The sequence below is a fragment of the Symphalangus syndactylus genome, chromosome 19 (assembly GCF_028878055.3).
Source record: "Symphalangus syndactylus isolate Jambi chromosome 19, NHGRI_mSymSyn1-v2.1_pri, whole genome shotgun sequence".
Classification (NCBI taxonomy): Eukaryota; Metazoa; Chordata; class Mammalia; order Primates; family Hylobatidae; genus Symphalangus; species Symphalangus syndactylus.
In genome coordinates, this window is record NC_072434.2 from 11,402,478 (window position 1) to 11,407,169 (window position 4,692).

Consider the following 4,692-nt stretch of genomic DNA (forward strand, 5'->3'; position numbering starts at 1 on the left):
ATACACATGGCCAACAAGCATATGAAAAAATGGTCAACATCACTAACTATTGGAGAAATACAAATCAAAACCACAATGAGATACCATCTCACACCAGTCAGACTGGCTATTATTTAAAAGTCTAATAAAACAGATGCTGATGAGGTTGAGGAGAAAAGAGGATGCTTATACATGGCTGGCGGGAATGTAAATTAGTTCAGCCATTGCGGAAGACAGTGGGGTAATTTCTAAAGGAACTTAAAAGAGAAATACCATTCAACCCAGCAATCCCATTATTGGGTTTATACCCCAAGTAATATAAATTGTTACTTTAATATAATTTATATATTTAACACATAAATATATAATTTATATTTTAATATTTATGTTTAATACAATTTTTATATAATATAAATTGTTACATAAAGATTTTTATATAATATAAATTGTTACATAATAATATAAATTGTTACATAAAGACACGTGTACACGTATGTTAATCACAGCACTATTCACAATAGCAAAGGCATGAAATCAGCTTAAACGCCCATCAACAGTAGACTGGATAAAGAAAATGTGCATATACATCATGGAATACTACACAGCCATGACAAAGAATGAGATCATGTCCTTTGCAGCAACATGGATGAAGCCAGAGGCCATTATCTTAAGTGAACTAACACAGGAACAGAAAACCAAATGCTGCACGTTCTCACTTATAAGTAGGAGCTAAACACTGAGTACACATGGACACAAAGAAGGGAACAACAGACCTCAGGGCCTACTTGAAGGTGAGGGGTGGGAGAAGAGAGAGGATCAAAAAACTACCTATCAGGTATTATGCTTATTACCTGGGTGAAAATAATCTGTACAACAAACCCTTGCTACATGCGATTTATATATATAATAAACCTGCACATGTACCCCGAACTTAAAATAAAAGTTGAAAAAACAGATAAAATTCAAAAAATAAAAATCAATACAAAAAAAGAGAAAAAAGATAAAGTGTTTAAGGCTACAAAAAATAAAATAAAACAAATACCCGACATGCTGCACTTCCCCAAGGCTGTTATGCTCCCTTCTAACCTCTGTGATAGGATAAGTACGAAGCCTAGTGATGGCTCAACTCAGAGAAGTTCTTCCTATCAGCCTCTGCATTGGGACCACAAACCCAAGAAAGATGCTTTGAGCCCCTACTGGGTGAGCACAGTTTTGTTCCCTGAGCCCCTGTCTCTTCTCCCGTGTTTCATCTATTGAGCTGAACCACGTCCCATCCCAGAGTGGAAAGCAAACTCAAACCTGTTTCTTGGAGTCCTTCTGGGCTGGGTTTTGGAGGCTGGTCCTGCTAGGCCACCATTAGTAACTGTATCCTCTGGGGACCTACCCAACCAGGCCTGGATCCGGCAGGAACATGGACAGCTGGACCTGTAGCTGATTGGCAGTTTGCAGATTAAGCATCAGTGGTTGGTTGCAAACACCAGATAATAGGAAAAGCCCTGCTGATGTTTTTAGGTACCCAAAGAGTTATCTCTCTTCAACTCCACCCTTCCAATCAACCTTCTTACTTGTATTAAGGCCCAGATGAGAGCTTCTCTCAGCTTGCCCTCTCACTTTCAGGGCCAATCTAGCATCTAGGCTTAGCAACATGAGGGCTAAGGGCTAGATTTACTCCTCCATCTTTTGCTTCCCTGCCTGGGCGCGCTAATAGTCTCTAGTCAGACAATTGCAAGGGCTTTTCTACCATCTTCCAGGTTCTGCTTGGCACACTTCAAACTATACATTGCTGCTGGCATGCCCCCTCCAGTCATGTGCCCCGACAACTTTCAGTGGCTCTTTAATGTGCCTCCCAAATGAAGGATGCATTCTACTCCCTAGGTCTTCCAGCCTCATTCCTACCACTTGTCTTCCTCCCTAGATGGGGTTATCCAGCCAAATTAAAGTATAGGTGGGTTTCCAAATAGATTCTGACATTTTCTCACCTTTGCTTATGTTGTTTTCTCACCTTCCTTACTCCCATTTCTTTTTTTGAGACAGAGTCTTGCTCTGTCACCCAGGCTGGAGTGCAGTGGTGTGATCTCGGCTCACTGCAACTTCTACTTCCTAGGTTGAAGTAATTCTCCTGCCCCAGCCTCCCAAGTAGCTGGGATTACAGGCATGCGCCACCACACACAGCTAATTTTTTTGTATTTTTAGTAGAGATGGGGTTTCACCAAGTTGGCCAGGCTGGTCTCAAACTCCTGATGTCAAATGATCTGCCCGCCTTGGCCTCCCAAATTGCTGGGATTACAAGCATGAGCCACCACTCCCAGTCTCTACTTCCATTTCTTTGTCCTTCAGATTTCTCATCGCTTTGACTTCGAGCCATGTCCCTCATGCGCATATATAAACAATTCTGTCCAAAATTTTAGCAAATCAAAATTTGCTAAAAAGACAACACGGTATATAAAAGGACAACACATCATGATCAAATAGGGTGTATCCCAGAATGTAACGTTGGTTTACCATTAAGAAATCAATCAATGTAATTCATTGTATTCATTTATTTTTTTTTGAGACAGAGTCTCTCTCCATTGCCCAGGCTGGAGTGCAGTGGCACAATCTCAGCCCACTGCAACCTCCACCTCCCTGGTTCAAGCAATTCTCCTGCCTCAGCCTCCCAAATAGCTGGGATTACAGCTAATTTTTTGTATTTTTTGTAGAGATGGGGTTTCACCATGTTGGCCAGGATGGTCTTGCACTCCTGACCTCAAGAGATCCATCCACCTTGGCATCCCAAAGTGCTGGGATTACAGGAGTGAGCCACCATGCCCAGCCCATTGTATTCATTTTCTTTTTTGTTTTTTAATTTTTTTTTTTTTTTTTTGAGATAGAGTCTCGCTCTGTTGCCCAGGCTGGAGTGCAGTGGCGCAGTCTCGGCTCACTGCAAGCTCCGCCTCCCAGGTTCACACCATTCTCTTGCCTCAGCCTCCCGAGTAGTTGTGACTACAGGTGCCCACCACCATGCCCGGCTAATTTTTTGTATTTTTAGGAGAGACAGGGTTTCACCATGTTAGCCAGGATGGTCTTGAACTCCTGACCTCAAGAGATCCACTTGCCTTGGCCTCTCAAAGTGCTGGGATTACAGGAGTGAGCCACCGCGCCCAGCCCATTGTATTCATTTTCTATTGCTATGTAAAAAATTGCCATGAATTTAGCAGTTCAAAACGACTCAAATTTGTTAAGTTTCTGTAGATCAGAAGTTGAGGCCAAATTCTCTGCTCAACATCTTAACAGGCTGAAATCAGAGTTGGCCATAGCTGTGGTTCTCATGTGGGGCTCAAGTTTCCCATCCAAGTTTGGAATTTCCATAGCCTTTTATTATACCTCTTTCTATAGCCTATTTCCTTTCAGAAATGCTTGTGTGTTTGTCTTATCCCTACCACGTCCCCTGGACTGAAGGCTGAAGCTGTCCTCTTATTCTCAGTTTTGTGGACCTGAACTAAGAAGTTCAAGTGTACTGGTGCTTTCCTTTTTTGCTTGAGCATTTTATAACAGTGAATAAAGAGAGAGTCATCATCCTATTTCTACCATTTTGCCACAGTCCTTGTCTGCATTCTTCCCGTTTGGCAGTACTTTCCCCAGTCTGGTAGTCAGCATTTCTGACAGCTGTTTGGCATGGCTTTCAATTAGAGACAGCCATCTGTAAAAGGTACGTTGCCATACAGCCTATTACGGCTCTAGAGCTGGCGATGGCAGCAACAGTTACTATTATTCATAATCTAGTGGGCCAAAGTATTTTTATTTTTTTTTAGAGCTCTTACCTGAACATGGCTCTGCCATTTCTGGATAAAACTTTCATTTTAAGAAATTGCATCCAGTAAATTGAACTAGACAAAGATATACCTGCAAAACTGGAACAAATGCCCACACCTCCAACTCAGGGGTTATCCTTTGGCACAGAGGTCCAAGTGGTGCTATACTTCTTTCCTCATTTCAGCTGTACCTACTTCTTTTTACTTCCCAGTAATGGGTGAGGGCAGAGAATTGCACTATGAGAGCAGGCAGGGATTCTACCTCCCTTCTCGCATAGAGATCTCCACCGGGAGAAAGTGAGCCAGTCAAGCAGGGTCAGGTACACAATACTAGTTAATAGCTCAGGCTTTGGAGTCTAACTGTCTGGGTTTGAATCCCAGGGCACATTTCTTAATATTTTGTACTTCAGTTTACTAACCTATAAAATGGGAACAATAATAATAATCCGAGGCCAGGTGTGGTGGCTCACACCTGTAATCCCAAGACTCGGGGAAGCTGAGGTAGGTGGACACTTGAGGTCAGGAGTTCAAGACCAGCCTGGCCAACATGGTGAAACCCTGTCTCTACTAAAAATACAGAAATTAGCCGGGCATGGTGGCGTGTGCCTGTAATCCCAGCTACTTGGGAGGCTGAGGTGGGTGGGAGAATAGCTTGAACCCAGGAGGCAGAGGTTGCAGTGAGCCGAGATCGCGCCATTTCACTCCAGCCTGGGCGACACAGCAAGACTCCATCTTAAAAACAAACAAACAAACAAACAAACAACAACAAGAAATACCCAACCTTATCTGATAAGCTTATTCCAAAGACTACATAACTAAATGAGTTAATTCATTGAAAACAATGACTGACACATAGTAAGTACTAGTAGTAAAGGTTAACTACTCTTATTATCTGTAGAACTCTTGTTTGCAACTTGGGTTG